This window comes from Neofelis nebulosa, chromosome 11 (genome assembly GCF_028018385.1).
Source record: "Neofelis nebulosa isolate mNeoNeb1 chromosome 11, mNeoNeb1.pri, whole genome shotgun sequence".
In the NCBI taxonomy this organism is placed as follows: domain Eukaryota; kingdom Metazoa; phylum Chordata; class Mammalia; order Carnivora; family Felidae; genus Neofelis; species Neofelis nebulosa.
The window spans coordinates 28,743,896-28,764,578 of record NC_080792.1 but is presented as its reverse complement, the minus strand read 5'-3'; the positions used below and the strand labels follow the sequence as shown (position 1 = coordinate 28,764,578).

General features: G+C 43.7%; 1 protein-coding gene and 1 long non-coding RNA gene across 6 annotated transcripts in view; one reads left to right on the top strand and one right to left on the bottom strand.

Moving 5' to 3' along the window:
• The window catches only part of LOC131490149 (uncharacterized), a 43,028-nt gene extending 36,619 nt beyond the window's left edge, over positions 1 to 6,409 (bottom strand). The window contains exons 1-3 of one of the 3 annotated variants that reach the window (XR_009250968.1): positions 6,041 to 6,409; positions 4,223 to 4,399; positions 3,942 to 4,053 (exon numbers count right to left, since the gene is read on the bottom strand). This is a non-coding gene — a long non-coding RNA (uncharacterized LOC131490149). The remainder of the gene's footprint in view (positions 1 to 3,941; positions 4,054 to 4,222; positions 4,400 to 6,040) is intronic. The other 2 variants (XR_009250967.1, XR_009250966.1) reach the window with 2 other exon arrangements.
• The window catches only part of LOC131490147 (urea transporter 2-like), a 482,671-nt gene that overhangs the window by 328,849 nt on the left and 133,139 nt on the right, over positions 1 to 20,683 (top strand). The gene's annotated exons all lie outside the window — the stretch shown is intronic.

Below are 20,683 nucleotides of genomic sequence, written 5' to 3'. Positions count from 1 at the left end.
GTCTCTGGAGATAGTGTTTGACCCTGAGTTGGGTGACTCCAACTGCCAGGGGCAGTGAGCTATAACAAACGTGGATCTCCATGTACAGCGCAGCCCCCAGGCCCAGACCTGCTGCTCACAGCTGTGACGACATGAGGGTCATTTAGACACTGTAGGTCAGGATTCCCTCATCTGTCAAATCAGGTGGATGATGCTCTCCTCACCACCTCCCCCACTTTCTTATGGAAATACTGAGACCTAGGGGCTCAAACAAGTAAATAGACAGAAAGTGCTTTGAGAAGCATAATGTGCTAAATAAATGTAGCAGGAGTCATCATTATCACTGTGCTATTGCCATTATTATTTTGTGGTCAGCTCAGCTTTTCTTAACGCAGAGCAGTTAATGAAGTGGCAACTGTATTGGTTTCCCACTAGGAGGGTGACGGGGCCAAATGAGGCTCTATTTTTATCCCATTTTAGTGTCCAGTTTTTTTTTTCCACAACAGCTATATCTAGTGGGTTTATCAGTATTTTAATTACAGTGCCACTTTATTATACTTATTCCTAACAAAAATCAGGCCAAGGACATTTTTTTAATCTTAAAAATGGTAGATTTCCCTAAAGAAATCCTAACTTTCACCAGCAACCAGAACACTGCTACCTTACCTCTAAGCTTGGTACCTACAACTTTTAATGAATTATTTTCAGCATAACCAAATTTTTTAAATTGTACTTGAAGGTCTACCAGTAGAGAGAAAAATGACAGAATCTATTTGTTATCAGGCTTTGGTTTATAAATTTTTCACCAGCTGAGATGCATTTTTCCTATGGTCATGAGGAGTTATGGGAATAGCTCCTCATAAAGACATACTAGAAGGGCCAGACAGACAAAAAGAAAGAATACCCACTCCCGACCCTGGTGCATGGCCATTCTGTTGCTTCCTGCAGCATTTCAGATAGGCTTGCCCTCGTATCATCATCAAAAACAAGCAAACAACTGCCTCATTGGAAGGAAAAAAATAAATGTTGCAAAGTAGGGAATCTAGCCCGTTAGGGCCATAAAATATCAAGTTATAAGGGGTTTTGTAAGCATATGGTCCAAATAACCATTTTATAGATGAGAGAAGTAAGACTTACATAGGTGAAGTGTATATCCAAGATCATATAAATGCACAAATATTAAGTTGAGCCATATATTACTTTCCTATTGTTGTTGTAACAAATTACCACATACTTAGTGGCTTAAAGCAACACAAATTTATTATCTCACAGCTCCATAGGCCAGAGGTCTTACACAGGGCTCACTGGGCCAAAATCAAAGTGTTGGCAGTGCTACATTCTTTTCTGGAGACTCTGGGGAGAATCCATTTCTTAGCCCTGTCCAGCTTATAGAAGCTGCCTGCATTCCGTGGCTTGTGGCCCCTTCCTCCATCTTCACAGCCAGAAATATTGGGTCTCTCTGATCTTTTTTCTGTAATCACATCCCTGACCACAGCCAGGAAGGGTTCTCTGCTTTTAAGGACTCATGTGATGAGACTGAGTCCACTTGAATAATCCAGGACAATCTCCCTATCTTTAGGTCAGTAACCTTATTCACATCTGCAGAGTCCATTTTTAGCATAGAAGATAACACATTCACAGGTTGTGGGGGATTAGGGTGTGGACATCTTTGGGTGGGGATTGGGCATTAGTCTGCCCACCACAGGCAGAATGAATTTATGGAGAAAGAAAATGGTGAGATAGAGCATTGATTGCTTGAGCAAGAAAATAACTGTGGACCCTTGTGGTAGGCTAGAGTCTCTAAGATTCTGACTCCACTTGGAGACTTGTTGGAAGTAAGAAGAGTGCTTAGGATCAAGCCCTGCAGGGGAAGGGAAGGAGGGAGGAATGGGCAGAGAGAGGCGCTGGGCAGCAGGCTTTCCCAAAGCCTCAGCTCACCCCATGAGAATCCAAGAAGGGGATGGCCCTTCAGAGTTGTCATCAAGGTCTCAGCCTTTAAACTCTTTCCCTCTGATTGCTGTGACCACATCAAGCAGTCACAGGGTGTGGGCTGCCCCAACGAAAGGTTGTGATCTTGAACAAGTCTGCTTTCTTCAGAGAGGACAACTCCCAGTAGCTAGTGGAATTTGTCCTTCATTGATGAAAGAAGTTTATAAGCAGACAATCACAGCTTCTACCAGAGAACTTGTGCCTATGTTTCATGCCCACGTTTGAAAATATTAATAATAATAAAGTCAGCTGTGATCTGTTTTGAATGATACCTAATTGACAGATTTTGCAAAGTGATTCATCTATAGCAAGACAAGACAGGGTCTAGAAGGAGACTTGCATGAACATGGAAGCAAGAGCAGGAAGGAGTCACATGGGAAGAGGAGAACAAGACTGGGTCAGAAATGGTGTGGACCCCAAAGGAAAGGACAGACAGATTGCAAGTTCTGGCGACTAAGATCCAAACCCAGGTCAAAAGTCCAGGACTCTTCCCAAGCCACAGCAGAGAAGGGGACATTGGCAGAGGCTACAGGCAGGGATGGTAATGCTGCTAATTGGTTTAGAAGGATTCCAGCAACTTCCAGCAGAGACTGGTCAGGACATTGCAGTCCATCATCAGCCATGGAGGTGACTAGGGAACAGGTAAGAAGTCTTGTTTCAGTAGAACTGAGGAAAGAACAGGAACCAAATTACCAAGGAAAAGGGTGTTCTGTATGAGATTAGGCAGGTGAGCTGTGGTCTCATGTCATCTAGCCCATGGATGTCATTTGGTGCAAGGCCAAGTCTGATTTTGGCACAAGAGCAGAGGATACTCCGGTCATCTCAGTACCAAGGGGTAGACAGATGTGGAGGCATTGCTGTGTGCTCACTCCACAGGAAGTCTTTTCACAGAGCATCAGGGCTAACCTTAATGTTAATTTTAACAAAATGGTATATGTGAGGAGGGTACAAAGATTGATATGTTCCCACCCTTGAATCCCTGCGACTCTCACTATCTCTAGTCAGTGCTGAGCCCAATACCTGCACCAGGGTTAGCTTAGTCTTTTTTTCCACACAGACCTCATGGAATCTCAACCACCTCCACATCTTTGCACATCCAGACTGAAAATATCTAAAGGAAATGGTATTTAAGAAAGGGACTTCTTGGGCGCCTGGGTGGCGCAGTCGGTTAAGCGTCCGACTTCAGCCAGGTCACGATCTCGCGGTCCGTGAGTTCGAGCCCCGCGTCAGGCTCTGGGCTGATGGCTCGGAGCCTGGAGCCTGTTTCCGATTCTGTGTCTCCCTCTCTCTCTGCCCCTCCCCCGTTCATGCTCTGTCTCTCTCTGTCCCAAAAATAAATAAAAAACATTAAAAAATAAAAAAAATTAAAAAAAAAAAAATAAAAAAATAAAAAAAAAGAAAGGGACTTCTTGGGGCACCTGGGTGGCTCAGTTGGTTGAAGTCCAACTTCAGCTCAGGTCATGATCTCATGGTTCATGAGTTTGAGCCCTGTGTTGGGCTCTGTGCTGACAGCTCAGAGCCAGGAGCATGCTTTGGATTCTGTGTCTCCCTCCATCTCTGCCCCTCTCCCACTCACATTCTGTCTTTCTCTCTCAAAAATAAAATAAACATTAAAAAATATTTTTAAATGATAGGGACTTCTTGCATCTTCTAGAAGTCTGTGTAGATACCACATTGGGTCTACCATACTTACAAAGTAGGTTTCTTTCTCCTACATGCATTGATTCAACTGGTGACAGCAAAGCACTTCAACACAGTAAACACCATTACCTTCCTATAAGTCCTTTGTCACATGTAACTGTCAGCAAAAACGCTAACAAAAACTTCTGTTTTTTATAAAGGCTTCACATTTTTACCAAGAACTTTCATGTCCATTATTTCATTTTAATTTGACAATACTACTTGGGGAAGGAACATTTTATGCCCCTTGTAAAGATGAATAAGTTGAGATTCAAAGAGTTTGAGTGACTTACCTCAAGTCACAGGTTAGAGTCTGAAGCTGGAGCTGGACCTTATTAACACAAGTTGCCTCCACCATCTTTTCATGGTATGTCCACCCCATTGAAAGAGCTGTGTCTCATAACCCTGGAAGTTTGGGGGAAAGGAGTAGGAATGGTAGAGAAGGCAGAAAGCTGAGGAAAAAAATGTCCAACTTTCACCTTTTATCTTAGGCCAGTCCTGAGTTTATTGTTTTTGACTCTTTTTGACTTTAGCTCTGTGTTTTTAATTCTCCAAAAAATTCTTACATCCTTACCTCATTTGTTCCACTCAGCAGTCCAATCCCGTGAGGTAGGCAGAGCACATCTAACAAGGGATGATGAAGCTGGAGCCCAGAGACGTTAGACCACTGGCCTAAGAACAGTTGGCCATCTGGTGGCAGTGTTGGAGCTGGAACCCAGATCTTTGCATGGGGGTGGTATGGGGGGAGCACCTGCTGAGAGAGGTAGGAAGGAGGCATTGCCTTAAAAGACTCGTCAATATTCATATACATTTCACAATATATGGATGTCAAGCCATTATGCTGTACACCTTAAACTTATATGTCCATTGCCTGTCCATTGATGATATCTCAATAAAACTGGATGAAATAAATTTAAAAATTCATACAAAAGTAAAAGGGGCCAAGAATAGCCCAAGAGTTTTGAGAAAGAACATAAAGAAGAGGGGCTTATCTAACAGACATCAAAACTCATGATAAAACCTTGTGATGGAGGTGTAGGGATACAGAGATTAATGAAATAAACTAGAAAGTTCAGAAAGAGACCCACGCATTTTGGGAAGTTGGGTACAAGACAGCAGTTGATTACAAATAAATAGGTAAAGTATGGACTTTTGATATTAGTGTCACAACAATTGTCTCCTCATATTCGAAAATTAACATTAGAGTTCTATTTCATATACTAAATAACAGAATATTGCAGGTAAACTCCAGGTGGATTTGAAGCTAAAAGTTCAAATAACAACAACAACTTTTAAACTATTAGGAGAATGGGGTGCCTGGGTGGCTCAGTTGGTTAGCTGTCCGACTTCGGCTCAGGTCATGATCTCATGGTTCATTAGTTCAAGCCCCACATTGGGCTCTGTGTTGACAGCTCAGAGCCTGGAGTCTGCTTCTGGTTCTATGTCTCCCTCTCTCTGCCCTCCCCCACTCATGCTCTGTCTCTCTCCATCTCTCAAAAATGGATAAATGTTAAAAAATTTTTTTAAAAATTTAAACTATTAGAAGAAAGTCCAGAAAGATGTTTTTATATCAAACCAGGGAAATATTTCTTAAGATTCAAAAAAAGCACAAAAGAAAAAGATAAAGTGGATCACATTAAAATTTAAGATTTCTATAAGACTAAAGACACCATGAGCAAAGCCAAAATACAAGTGAGATATTTGTAAGAGGCAGTTGCAATGCATTTGACCAACAAAGGATTAATATCTAAAATATGTTGGTAAAACACTGCAATAAGGAAAAGACAAACAGCCCAACAGAAAAACAGGCAAAATATAAAAATAGAAATGTAAATCAAAATGGCCTATAAAAACATGAAAAGATGCCCTACCTCATTAATAATCAAGGAAATGCCAATTATAGCAAACAGATACCATTTCACACCTACCCAGTTGTCAAACATTAATAAAAAACGGTGCTGAATTTTTGAGGGAAATAGGCACTGTCATTCTAGAGGGAGCGCATTATTTAACCCCTTTAGAGAACAATTTGGAGAAATCTTGTAAAAATGAAGATATGTGTCTCTATGACAACTAGTTTTATGTCTAGATATATACCCTAGCAAAACTCACTCCTATGTGTAATATGACTTGTAAAAGGATGTTTATTATTGTATGGTGTGCAATATTGAAAATTTGGAAACAATCTAAATGTTCATCAATAGGGCAATGGAAAAGCATTGTACATTTCATAGCAGTGAGCCTCCCTGAGCTAGACTCATGTATCAAGGATTATTTTAGAGAGAAAAAAGAGAAGGATTATTTTGGAAATTCCAAGTTAAACAAAAAGAATCATATCATATCAGTGTACTGCTTACATCCATGTTTAAAGCATACAAAACAATACTATTACTTACAGATTCACGCATAGGTGTGGTAAAAGCATAAAAACACAGAGAAAGATCCATGCAGTTCAGGAGAATCGTTTTCAGAAGGAGGAGGCTAATAGGCTCAAGGATAGTACAGAGAAGATTCAACTGAACCAATGTTTTATTTCATTAATTAAAAAAAAAAAGCTAAAACAAATTCAGCAAGATGTGAACATTGTACCATTCTGTGCTGTGGATATTGAGTGTGTGACATAGTAAACAATTCAAGAAAGAAAAAGTTATTCACCAGCAGCCTCTCTTTCCTCCGGTGGAAATGAGAAGGCAGTGGGGAGTATGAGTCTGCAGGAAACAGAGCTGACAGCTTTGAAGATTATTTTGGCTTTGGATTTCTGCTCATGCACACACACCGAGACAGTTCCACACACGGGAGCAGCGGGGTCATGCACAAAGCGCTGCCAAGCAAAATAGTCAAGGCACACAGGGGGCTCCGCCAGCCCCAGCTCTGCCAGGGCATCAAGAACATTCTGTGGCTGGCTAGGAACAGGGCCCAGGAATGACAATGGCTTAAATACAATAGGACATTCTCTCTCTCAACATAAAAGAATTCAGAGGTTGGCAGTCCAGGGCTGATAACAATGTCTGTGCGATCTCTCCAGGACTCAGGTTCTTTCCATCTTTCTGCTCTGCCATCCCTAGTTACATGAGTTCCATCTCCAGGGTCACTTCATGATCTGAGACAGCCCCACAACTAAAAGGTCATCATCAAGGTCAGAAGCAAGAAGAAGCAGGGAAGGACAAAATGTGTCCTATGGGCCATCCTACACCCTCCAACAGTTCTTTTCTGGAAGTCCTTAACTTGCCTGGACATTTTATTGGCCATTCCTAACCCCCAAAGGAGGCTAGGAAGTGTTTTGTTAAATGCAGTCAGCAGTGTGCCCAGCTAAAAAGCTGGGAGCTCTAATGCTAAGGAAGAGGGGGAGAGGCTAGTTGGTTAACAGCTAGTGGTGGCTCCCAGTCAGCAGTAATGCATTTTGTGCCCCTAGACAAGAGCTTGCCTCCTCTGGACACTGCTTTCCTGTCCATGCAAGAAAGAGCATTGACTAGGTGGCTTCCTCAGTGGAGCCAATCATCTTTGCTGTTAATCCAGTCACACTTTGGTCAAATTTCTACTTGGGTAATTATACCTGAAGCCCTTATCTGCCCATTTGGCTTCTACCACTCAGGGATAGGTCTGAGTTGGGCTGCTAACCTTTTTCTCCCCCCATAGTTGTCCTTCTGCACTTATGCTTTATACCCCCCACTCTAGGAATTGCAGTTTCTCTTCTAGGCTCATCAGCTGCTAAAAACACCCGGATTCTAACCTTCCAACTCACCTCTTCCAAAGAGCCTTCCTTGGCTTGTGGTACCCGCACTGAGACCACTTCATCTCTCTGTCCATTGTCAATAGTTTCTTTCACATAGACAGTCAAGTACTTTTTTTTTTTAATTTTTTTTTTAACGTTTATTTATTTTTGAGACAGAGAGAGACAGAGCATGAACGGGGGAGGGGCAGAGAGAGGGAGACACAGAATCGGAAGCAGGCTCCAGGCTCTGAGCCATCAGCCCAGAGCCCGACGCGGGGCTCGAACTCACAGACCGTGAGATCATGACCTGAGCCGAAGTCAGATGCTCAACCGACTGAGCCACCCAGGCGCCCCGACAGTCAAGTACTTTTATTGAAGATGGGCCTTCAACTGTCTGGTGCAGTGCTCGTAACTTTTTTTTCCAGAACCCCTCTTCAACTGAACATTCTGTGAAACCCCAAGGAAATGGATAAAATGAATTAAAATTGTGGTGTGCAATGGGGTGGAGCCCAAAGTCTTCAGAACACGCTCTGAAAAGAGAACACCTTGCCCTTATTTTATGAATGAAGACATTGCTGCCCTAAGTCAGAATTGAATTGTCCCTGGTCATACAGCTCCTAACAACAGTGATGATAATGACAGCATTAGCTAACACTCACCCTCTGTGTCAAGCACCAGTCTGAGTGCTTTTCATAGATTAATTAAAGGCGCTAAAAGTAAAATAATAACAAGTCTCTGATTGCACCTTAGAAACAATATGAAAGTCTGTTTCTGTCCAAGACCCAGAAAAAACCTTTATACAGAAATTGCCAAATACATCATCTATTGTATAGCTATAAAGTGATAATGTATCTGTACCCTGTGTAGCACAAGTTTTCTAAAAGGTTTAGCAATCAAATAAATCAACAACAAGGAAAACCATTGCCCAAATACATTCCTGTATTTTATTACTGAAATCAGCCTAGGAGAATTTTGTTTGCTGGGGGCTCAAGGAGCAGCCATAAGGGAGCAGCTGGAGAAGCCCCTGGACAGGGTCAGTGTCAGATGCCGGGAGATGGAGAGACTCAGAACAGGAAGGTCAGCAAGAGGCTGCCAGACACCCTGAGCCAGGAGGCCTTGTGCCTGGAGGTGACAGGAACAGCCCAGCTGGATGGGAGCGCGCTGCTTGCTGTAAGCGCCATAAGTAGTGCTGTAGACGAAATTGGCAGGAAAAGTGCGTGAAGCTCACACTTTCTCTGCATCTTCACCTCTCCCTCCCACCACCACGCCTGCTTCAGGAGAGTCTCAAATCTATTCTAAAGTGAACGCTCCATCTCAGCTCAGGATTCATCCCCTCCTGTCTCCTAATTAGGCTCCTGCGTTCTCACCTGGTCTCCCCCTTTCAGTTAGATTCTTCCTCCACAAACACATCATCTCCCATTTTTAAGGAGATTAAAAAAAAAAAAAAAAAAGAGGGAGAGAATTTTCCTTGGTCCTGCTTTCCCCCCAGGCTAGCACCCCATCTCTCCACTTTCCTTAATTGCCAGATTTTAAAGAAGTACTTCTGTGTTCACTGTCTTCCCTTCCTCATCTCCACCTTCTTTAACACCTCACAGTCTGCTTTCTGGTCCCACAATTCCACAGAAATTCCTCTGCCAGATATGCCAACTTGTCCAAGCCTCAGTTTGGTCTCTACAGCATTTGTCACTGTGTAACCATTGCCTGGACCCAGCATCTTAAAATAGTTGCCTCCTCTGGCCTACATGATGCCGTTCCCCAGTGCTCCTCTGAAGCCTTCTCATCTCCTTCCTGGTCCACTCTCCCCAGACCACCATCTTAGTCCATTGGTGGAAAAGAGACCAGAATAATTCAACACCCTGGATGTTTGGGGTTAACGTACTCTTTCAAAAATCTGATGGACATTTTAAAGAATCTCCCTAAAATATGGTTTATATTTACATATACATGCATATGGACATATAGAGATAGATAGATAGATAGATAGATAGATAGATAGATAGATAGATAGGATAGATAGATAGATAGATAGATAGATAAATAGATAGATAGGATAGATAGATATGTGTTATTTCAGGAGAAGCTCATGGACTCCCTAAATTAAGGACCTCTCCCCAGAGAATAGCTTTTTGTACAAAATGCAGTTATAATGTCATGTGTCTACCCCATATTACTGTTAAATCACATGTTTCTAGTAAGTTCTTGGCTTCCAGGGGTGCTATAATGGAGTCACACATTTTATCAGAAGGAGCCCATGATTCCCATCCCAGTTTTCATACCTTAAAAGCTCAATCAAGTAACCTCTCTAAACAAGAGTTACCTCCTCTGTAAAATTGGGCATTATAATTTCTTCTCTGTGGCACAGGATTGTTGTAAAGGTCAAATGAGATCAGGAATTTGAAAACATTTTTGCAAACTTCAAAGCACTACAGAAATGATTACCATTAAAATCACTGATCGATATCCTTAGGGGTGCACTAGCAGGGTGTAACATGGGTTTTACTCCTCTGTTGGGCATCATCTTATGATCTGACCTGGGTCTGTTTCCCAGTTTGTAAACTGTAGATAACAGCTATTGTAGCTACCTCATAGAATCACTATGTGTATCAAATGAAATAATGAATGTGGAGGGGCTTTGCAACTCAGCAAGACCGAGGTGCCTGCCATTTCTCATCCTCTTCTTTGTCTCTCTCCATGTGCATTAATTGAGCTCCATAAGCCCAGCAGAGTGAGGCTGTGCTCACAAGAGTCCCACCGTGCCCAGTGATGGAGCATTCCTACAAAATAACTCTAGAGTCAAATTAGACTCCAGTGAGTTAATCATGGATAATGTAATTATAAGAAGCAGCAAATAAATTGATAATAATTGGCTACTTATTATTTTTATAAAGGGGACATGGAGAGAAAGAATATAGTGTGTGAGGAAGATTATCCATTGTAGAAATAATCACTCCTTCTAGCCACTTGGCCTATATTTGAATCCACCCCAAGGAGCACGCATGTCTCTTTGGTATACTGGGTTGCTATAAAATACTTCCTGACCTGAAATCCTGGCTTTACCTTGATGCATGAGCATTCCTAGCCTCTAGTAGGTGTGCACAGGTTTCCAGCTCTCCAAGAAAGAGCACAGCAGCTGGAACTGTTGTGCTTTCTCTGTTCCCAGTCCTTTCTTCTGTGTCCCGCTGTGCCCAGCTGAAGTTCAGAGCAGTAGGTCAGGGACAGGTGCAGACAAATTATCAAGCTTAAGATTGATCCATCTCTGCCTTTTCACCAGGTTCTCTTTGGTTTCAGAAAGAGGTGGGATTTCCATGGTGCTATGAGAAGGGAGGACTAGCTATTATCTGGTGAAGACAAATCAGGGATGCTGTCAGAGTCAAATAACAGAGCAAGAAGCATTTCTCAACAGTCTCTAGGACCTGAGAGGTGCAAAACTGGCCCTTCATTCCAGAAGTGAGGAGCAACAAAGTGTCTTGGGTTCCATGTAGAGAGGAAGAATAAGGAAATGGAAGGGAAGCTAATATCTACTGAGCCAAGGACATTACCTACATTATTTCATTCAACAATACCCTCTGGCATGGGATTATTGTCCCATATTACCAGCAAAGAACCCGAGGGCCAAAAAGGCTAAAACTTGCCCTAGATCACATAGAGAGTAAGGAACAGAGGGACTCCAAATTCCAGACCATTTCCACTCTGCAGACTGGCTCACCATAGGTGTCAGAGATCTTTCCAAGTATTGGGCACACCCAGATAAAGAGTAACTCTCCAGTTATGTCCGGTCCACAGACATTCCCCTTGATAAAGGACGTTTGATTATTATGTGATAGACACAGACTATAGATGAATAAGAAGACTCCAGTCCGAAATGGAAGACGCAAGTCTTGTAAACTTAACTACGTCCCTTATGCTTACCTATAAAATAAACAGAACATTATCTCTCTAGGAAATGTGTAAGTTGTGTAATTCAAATGCTGTGATATTTGTGAAAATACTTCGTCATAGTCAGATAGAGAAGGTGGCATTGCCTCCATTCACAGAGCTGCAGCTGAAGGTCACGTCCCTGGCATAGACACAAAAGAGCAAACGCTATAGAGGTCCTGGAGCACTGGATAAGAATGAAGCAGGAGCCTAGAATGCAGCCGAGGTCTGATAATGAATTACTAGGTCAGAGCAGCACTAGCAGTGACAAGGGACCCCACACATGCTGCTTAAAACCTTCCTAGGATCGATGGGGTCCCAGAGCCTTGGGCAGAGCTAAGTCTTCCTGTGTTAAGTCTAGTGGCTTCCAGCCTGGGAAAAGGAGAGTCGTGGGGGAAGAAGCTGACAGGTCATTGCAGCTGGCTAGAGCAAAAAAACCAAGAGAGACGAGCTCCAACTTTGCTTTTCCCCCCTTATCCCTGGATATGGTTTCCTGGTTTCATAGCTCTAGACAAAAGTATAGGCTGTAAGATCCCAGAGGGAATGGACTCTATCTCAGATGTTATTGGATTTCCCATAGAACCTAGAAGAGCACAGAGCTCAAATAAGTGGTCCATAAAGACAAGATGCTGTGCCATTGCCTTGTGAGTTCCCACAGCTAACTTTTCCCATAATGAACTTTTTGTTAGGCAGAAGATCCTAGAGGACTTATTAAACAGGGAGATTCCCAAGTTCTGCTCCTAGGGATTCAGATTCATGAGGCAGGGATGGAAAGAAATGTGCCTTTCACAAACTCCGTAGTTGTTTCCAATGCAGGTAAGCCCTGGGGCAAAAACTTTGAGAAACTCTGTGATAGTCTATTATTCCACATACTATCTTGTATTGAAATGATCTATTTATGGGTCTGACTCCCCCCACCAGACTCCAGGACAGGGCCTGTGTCTCCTCATCCTTGTACCCCAGAGCCTGGCAGAGCACCTGGCACATGATAGGTGTTTGGTTGTGCTCAAGAATGAGCCAAAAAAATACACCCATTCCCATGGGAACGGTTTCAGATCTAGGGCATGTGTTGTTGACAAGCATCACTGGTAATCCCCATATACCGTAAATATGGCAACAGTACTGAATGGTGGGATGCTAGAGCGATAGAACTGAAAAGTACCCAAATCCCTTCTTTAGCATCCCTAGAGCAAAGGCACAACTCTGGCTCTCTGCAATTATTTGAGTCTGTAGGATTATGCTCTGAGAAGCATTTTCTCAGAGATCATCTAGCCAACGTAATTACAGTCACTTTGTAGACAAGGGGATGGAAGCCTAATGAGGCTAACTGACGAATTAAAGATTGCACCCTGAATCAGTGTCATGCCCAAAACTTAGACTCAGTTCTCTGGATTTTCTGGGCAGAGCTTCCTTAAAGCCATAAGATTCTGAGAAGAACCTGTATTGGTTTTTGTGTTTTCTTTTTTCAAAGAAGGGTCAATAAAATCTTTTCTTTTTTTAATGCCTCTACTGCTTGCTACAGGGATATTTGTCACACGAAGAAGGCATCATTTTAAAGTTCCCTGGACAGCTCTTACCAAGAACCTGGGCCATGGAAAGTCTTCCCCAGAGCCCTTTGGAATTCTAAGAAGGAAACAAAATTAGAGCTAATTAAGTGTGTAATTACTGTTGATTGTAGCAAGCATGCTTCTTTTAGGTCAGATTTATGATGCAGTGGCCTATAGTGTTTGTGACATGTGATAGCATTGAGTATGTTTTCAGGAAATGGGGACCTTGTCTCGGCCTTGGGATTATTACTAGAGGCAGGTTTTTATAGGATTGGGGAACGGACTGCAGTGGATTTCACAGAACAAGCTCTACACAAAGGGCATCTCCATGTTATGCACATTAACCAAAATGGAACCATCCTGTGCTCTGCACTTGCCAATGGGACTTCTCTTCTTCAGTGCTATGTCCCTGCCCATCCAAATGTTTAGTGAATCACATTAATGCAACTAACTCAATGTCTGGTTTTATGTGTCCTCCCTCCATTCTCTGTTCCTTCAATTTGGGTTGTCACTGTAACCCACCTATATTAATGTTTTCTGACTCTTCAGGTATTCTTGCTACTATGTCAGGCTCCCTCCGAGATGGGTTCCTTTTCTTCAGTCCTTGGGCACATCTTCACTTTTTTTCCTTATGCAAAATCTTGTACACTCTTTCTGGCAACTCTAGTTAAAATACTTCCAGAGGTAGGCGGACCCCATCTGTAGTAGATCCAATGAGAGAGGCTGTGCCCCCTTCTTCCTTGCCCACCTGTGCTAATGATTTGAAAATAAATCCCTCTGATGGCTCAAGTGCTATCTGCTGCATTGTAATCAGCCTCGAGGATTCAGAGTAATTTTCCCCATCAAAGACTTCTCTCACAAGGCTTCCCACACCACTGGGAAATGGGTGAGACAGAAAGGATTGTAAAGGATTGTGTCCATTTTGCAGGTTTTGAAGCTAAGGATCAATGATCAAGCTGACTTACCTAAAGTTAGTTAGTAATAGGGCCCCTTCAAGAACCATGACTTCCTGTATGCTGGTCTAATTGTCTTTAGTCCTTTTTTTCCCCCCTCTGATCACGCTCTTGCATAGCTAAAGTGTACTCACAAGGTTGGCTGATGTGTCCTCGGTAGGATGGAAGGGAAGGAGGAGGAAATCTTTGTTTTCATCTCCTGGAATGTTCCAATGGTTCCAGCTGTGGCTACAGTTCATGACTGCAGGGATTTTTTGCTTGTTTATTTTCTTTTGAAAGATTCTATCTCAATTCCAGAAAACTTTCCAGCAAACAGTACTTTGAGGCAGCTGGGGAAGGGAAGGCTGTTCCTTCCCTGTCATATGTCCTTAAAATAACACAATGGGGGAGGCAAGCCCTCAGGGCCCCCTTGAGGTACCAAGGATAGCATAATGAATTGGCTAATCATAAACCATTCGCTCCTGAGTTCCAAGCGATATGGTAATGAATTGCCAACGAGCCATTCGCCAGACTGCAGCCATATGGTGAGGGATGGGACCCTGGCACATTGTAGCCATACTGTGGATTTGTCTGTGTAATTGTTCCCATCAAGGACCTCCCTATCTCTATGGCTGCTAATTAACGTCCTGTTTAAGCTTCTGTTGTCAAAACTAATTATTTGTTTGTTTTATGCAGACAGGTCTTTCTCTTATCTGGTTAGTAATAGTGACCATTAAGAAATTAAAATGTGTTTGAGTTCACATAAAAATATTTAAATTTTACATCTTGTATTGCCTAGTGGGTACTGAGGCCTACCAGCCCTGGCCTATGGTAGCAACTCAATCTAGGAGCTTATTAAAATCAACAAATTATCATCTTTCCCAATAGAAACTCAAATGAGGTTTCAGTTCATTAATTTTCCCCATTGCTCTTCCTGTCCATGGACATTACTGTAGTTGGTTCCTCAGCTATAAAATGTGGATTTTATGATAATAGTGACGATAATAAAAATAATCAGGAGAAGAAAGAGATTCATTTATTAGAATAAGGCACCATTTCAAATACATATTTCCTATTAGTCTGAGGAGATGGTGAAATTTTGGAAAGAACAATGTTGGTTTCCTTGTGCTCTTCTACCATTTTGTTTCCTTGCCTCTTTAATTGTTTTCCTTAGTTATTACCCAGCTGGGGCCAGAAAGAGTTTGGGGAAAACCAAAAGAAAACAGAGCAAGGCTACCCTGAAAGGAAAGGGGAATAAGAACCTACTACCAAGAAACAGCAAAGCCAATTGGAAAGAAACTATCTTATGAAGGATTTAGGAGACCAGCAGCATCAGGGAGGCTATAAGTCGGTGGGCTGTTTTCCTATACCAGCATGTGTCCATCATTCCCCGACCCTCACCACTAGGGAACAAGGGGTACTGACCCTTTATCCCCAACACACATCTTTCTGGCAGCCTTTCCCCACTGACTGCCTATTACTCCTGTGCATTGATCTTCCTTTTATGATAATGTTAAAGAATATGAGGAAATGAAGGCAAAGAGGAAAGAGGATGAAGGTGTGAGGAAGCCCCCAGGGTAGTGTTTTCTGAGAACGTTCCTGGACTCCTCCTCATCTACGGACACAGTGGGAACAGTCTCTCTGTTTCACAACTTCCTGATTTTTCCCTGGGTCCGTGTCTGCACCCCAGAAACAGTCACTGTGTTAATTGCAAGGGTCAGGCCAGTGTCTTCCGTGGCATCTGGGACATGGTATAATGCACACAGATTTCCATATGCAGTCCCTCCCCGCAGTCCTCGGCCCCAGAGCACCCACACCACGTGAGAATGCGGCTTCTCGGGAGATGCTGACATTTTAATTGGAAGCATCTGTTGCCTTTTCTGTTATTTTTGGCCAGGTTTGGTTTATTTGTATGAGCCGATGTTTGTGTACAGACCCGCCTACGCGTTTCACAGGAGGCGGGACACAAAGCCTAGCATCACCGCCTCTCTCATTTTCTTCTCAAGTGGCTGACTGGGACATGTGACAGGGCCACCTGCATTCACCCCAGTCTGCTCTGTGCTGGGGTTCTCTCAGACGAACTGAGGGTGGGGAGGGCCAAATGGAGAGCAAAAAGTCACCTTCCTGGGAAAGGAGAGATTTGGGAGAGAGACGCCTGCCTCCCTCTTCCCACCCCTGGCCCCAGATTGTGGTGGGGCCTCTCCCACCACCCGCCCAGCAGATATCCCTCCCCTGCTCTGACTCACACACTAGCCAAGGCTATCATCCTCAAGTCACCTTCAAGCCCCGTTCCCACTGGCCTCTGAGACCCTGCCCTTCACACGGAAAAACCTCCCTTCTTTTCTCTGTCAAAGCTAATCATCTCCACAGAACCTCCCTACAGCTGGCCAGTGGACCAGGCCACACATTCAGCAGCACTGCTTCCAGTCAGTAATCAGGACATACTGTGCTGTTGCTGCATTTAGAGCCATAGTGGGTTGATTAGTGGTCCCCTCCAAAGTTGTCCCCTCCAGAACCTCAGGATGCAAACTTTAGGAGATGAAGGTCTTTGCAGACATCTTTAAGGTAAGGATCCTGAGATGAGATCATCTGCATGAGGGTGGGTCCTAAATCCACTGATGGAGGAAACAGAAAAGGAAATGAGAGAGGAGGATAGAGGCCAAGATTGGAGTGATGCAGCCACAAGCCAAGGAATGCCGGGAGCCACCAGATGCTGAAAGAGGCAAGAAAAGCTCCTTTCCTGGAGCCTTCAGAGCAAGCATGACCCTGCCAACACCTTGATTTTGGACTTCAAGCTTCTAGAACTGTGAAAGAATAAATTTGTTGTTTTAAGGCACCAAATTTGTAGTACTATGGTAAAGCAGCCCTAGGCGAGGGTGACGTGATGCACAAAATTCTAAAAATGGGAATTGGAATCAGCCCTCAATTTGCCACTAGGAGATCTAGTCTGCTGTGTCCCCTCAGAGAGGTCACATAAGCCCCCTGGGCCTCAATATCCTGGCCTGCACATTGAAGGAGGTGGAGAAAATGATGTCTATGACCTCTTGCAGGTCTAGTATTATATGTGCTATACAAAAAAGAGAGGCTGTAACTACATAGGATGTTGACATTATCAGCCCAAGTGCCCACTGTGAAAAGCAGACTAAAAAATCCATCATGGATCAGAGGAGAACTTCACATGCGGCAATGTCAGTGAAGGCCCGGCAGAGGAGGCAGACTGATCTCAAGCACAGATTGGTAAAGGAGAGGAGCAGAGAGAGCATTAGACACAAGGGCCAAGGGGAGGTAACATGCAGAGATTGGATGAGTGGGTCACAGTGAGGAAATGGGCCAGGGCAGAGCAAGAAAGACCATGAGAACACCACATTCCCACTCACCCAAAAGTCATCTTTTGGTAATGTCTGCTCCACTGCCAGCATCCCTGCACCAAGGGATGTACTTTGCTCCATGGGAGAAATAAGACTCTTCCTCAGCTTGCACACATCCATGCATTAAACAAATACATATTGAACACTCACCATATAGCCAGCAGTGACCTATGCACTGAAGAGTCAGTGGTGAGCACAGCCTCTGCCCTCAGTGGGTTTGCAATTGGATGGTGGAGGCCGATCATTGAGCATGTAACTATGTTCAAGGTGGTGGGTATTTTAGTCAAGAACATAAACAGAGGGATACCTCAAGCTGAGTCCCACCTAGTTTGAGGGGCTTGGAAATCTTCCCAAAAGAAATGACTTTAAGCTACCTGAAAAATGAATAAAAGTTGGCTAGTTGACAGGAATGGTGAGGGCTTCCTTTAGTTCTCCCTCATTTGAGTATGTATAAAATAAAAAAAGCAGAAACATACAACAGGAATAAATAAGAACAGTAAGAAAAGGCAAGAAGTATAATCAGTTAGAAAAACATGGCCATCTGGGGCCATTTGGCACAGGGACAAATATCCCTGCACAAACTAGGGCCCTCCAAGTACAACTCTGAACCTAAAATACAAGCTCAAAATAGATTCACTGTCCTTTGCTTTTCTCAAAGGTAAGAAAGACTAGAATAATTTTCAGAAATGCCATCATTCAATATCATCAACAAGGCACCTTAGCTCTCTGGAAGACTGATTGGGGTAGATCTGTTCCCAGTAGTGGCCGGCCTCCTGAATCTTCTTATGTTGACTGTTACAGACTGGTCTTCATATATGTTCTTGGTGTGATTCTCTTCTCTTTCTCAGTCCTTGGAAGAGAGTCCTAAGTTCCTCAAAACCAGGTCCTTTATTGTTTCTTTGCTTGCCAACCCATTCATGGGTGCCTAGCCATCTACAAAGTTTTCCTATACAAATAACCAGTGTTGATTTAGTGAGTCCCCTCAAACCTTCCAGCATCCATTCATATGGACCATTGAAAGTGGTCTGAAGATGTGAGCCTAGTAACTCAACAAGACTTTGTTAAAGGCTCTTAGTTCAAGGCATCACACACACACAAAAGCACCTGTCCTCAAGGAGTTTACAATCTGGTTGTGGAGACCAAACATACACATGTAAAAATGTAAACGGAATCACAAAATGTAGAGATATTTGGAAATCAAGGATGACCTCTGAGCTGATATCATGGGTAGCAATGCCAGCATCCTCCAAATCATTGCTTTCAGGTCGATCCAAGGGAAAATTCAGGGATGAAGGATCCTTGGCCCTAGCCTGGGGACTGCAGATGGTGCTGGTCTATCCTGGAGCTTCCAGTACAGCCAAAGGCCTTGAAATCTCTTTGAAAAGAACAAGGATGAAAATAAAGACTCCATATGCCCCCTCATGGAATACATTCCACACCTTACCCAACTCATCTGTGGACCTGGCAGTTTCTGTCCCATCCCTCTTTGTAGCCAGGGACACAAAGAGGAGATGGACCAATGTCCCTATCTCTGCCTATCCATCTGTGTCATCGCCTCCCTATCTTCCTCTCTTTGTCTTTCTGTCAAAACCTGTCTGTCTTAGGGGCACCTGGGTGTCTCAGTTGGTTAAGTGTCTGACTTTGGCTCAGGTCATGATCTCCTAGTTTGTGGGTTCAAGCCCCATGTTGGGCTCTGTGCTGATAGCTCAGAGCCTGGAGCCTGCTTTGGATTCTGTGTCTCCCCCTCTCTCTCTCTCAAAAATAAATAAACGTTAAAAATTTTAAAAAGAAAAAAACTGTCTCTCTCACAAATTCTCCAAAAGTTTCCTTTCTGTGTTTTTCTCTCTATCTCTTTCTGCCTCACAGTCTCTGTCTCTTTCTATTACATGCACACAGTTATATTTTGGGGAGAAACCCCCTATCCTTGTCACAGTGAGCCTCAGTTCTAATTTATTAGCATGAAGGAGATCAAGGTTTAAAAGAAGAAGAAAAGACATTTACAGGAAAGCCACGATAAGGTTGTGACTGCATTTTAGGTCACTGAGGGGACAGGGAAGGAAAAATAAATTGGACAGAACTGAAAAAGTTAAGACCCAGAAAGTCTGGGTTATATTATGTCAGCAATCTGCTGCTATAATGGCCGTGATTCTGCATTCTGTGAGCCCTCACCCCCTGCCTCCCTTTGATTGTTTTCTCAAGAGGTGTTGGGGCCAAAGCCTTTGAGAAGTTCTGCTAAGATAAATTCTCTTTGTAGAGCTATCTCACTTGGAGCCCACATGGTTGCTTCTTCTGGAATACATAGGGTTATGGGTCATAGGCCAGGCCTCTGCTGCACAGAGGAGTGACTAAGACTCCTTCAGTGTCAAGACTGGAAGAGGCTTTGGAGAGTGTCTGATCCATCCTCTGCTTAACAGAGAGGGAACCTGAAGCCAGAGAGATGAGGTTGTCCAAAATTCCACAGCTAGTTTGGGGCAGAGCCAGCCCAGAGCATTTTTCCACCACCTTCTCACTGTGCTTCCCAGGTTCCTGCCTCATCGCCATCTCTAATGGGCAATGTTGGGTGAGATGCTTGACCTCTCTGAGCCTCAGAGTTCTTACTACAGAATTAGGGAGCATGGGAAGAGAGTATTTCTGAGGGCTTCTTGTAGAGTAACAAGTGCTTACAACTATTTTCGTGTTTAAACCTGACATTTCTGCGTTTTTCAGTAGTCATAAAAATTCCCGTACTTAGGGGAGAAAAATTAGTCTTTGTGAGATTAAGCGAACTCCTTAAGATCATGAAACTTGTAGAGTGAGAATCTGAATCCTGATTCCAGCAGCTTATCCAGGACCCATCCCCTACCCCCACCCCCCACCCCACAGCTGTACTTAGCACAGGCTTAGAGAAAATGAGATGTATTTGGACCAATGACCATGCCCTCCCACACTCCCCAGACTCTCCATGCTGCTCTGTCCCCCAACCCCGCCACCAGTGGGAGTGAAGAAGTAGGTCACCATGCTCACAGGGAAGCAGCCTGGCCCACTCTTTCATGGAGTATCACAATGTCACATTCCCCTTGGCCTGCCTGTCAGGATCCTGCCTCCAGAAAGTGGCCCAACCAGCTGTGGAATAAAAAGGCATTCAGCCCTGCTCCCCACACACAGGTGTCTGCCTCACCGAAAGAGGCTTCGAGATGCCCAAAGCCCCACACCAAACAGCTAGATGATCCCCTGAACTCAGAGAGGAAACTTACTTGGAAAGGTGACAGCTCACTAGCTTGTTCTCATCCTGCTTGCACAGCACAGCAGCATTTCCAGCTGGCATTTGCAAAGGCCATTTTCCCCACTCTGGATTCAGGACACCTCCCCACCAGCCAGTGCTCAGAGCTAGTTGCACCATTAGACATTTCTTTGGACACACACTCATTCATACACATGCACATCAAGTCCTGTTATTTTTATTGTCTTTTTTTTTTCTCCTTCTCTCCTGAAGATCCCATAGAGTCCTCTGCAGGGCACAGGCCAAAGAAGACAGCCACCCACATGATATGATTTTACAGATAGCAAAAAGGTCCCTGTTCC